A 201-nucleotide genomic window follows, 5' to 3' on the forward strand; every position below is an offset into this window, starting at 1 on the left:
ATATTATATATTATATACATATATATATATATATTATATATATATATATATATATATATATATTTATATATATATATATTATTATTATCATATATTATACTAATCAGTGTTATGTTGTTATCATGTGACTACATCAGGAATAGCTACTATTTCTATTATAGTATGATGACTCACGATGAAACATATTATATTAGACTTTCT

This window comes from Penaeus monodon, chromosome 41, assembly GCF_015228065.2.
Source record: "Penaeus monodon isolate SGIC_2016 chromosome 41, NSTDA_Pmon_1, whole genome shotgun sequence".
In the NCBI taxonomy this organism is placed as follows: Eukaryota; Metazoa; Arthropoda; class Malacostraca; order Decapoda; family Penaeidae; genus Penaeus; species Penaeus monodon.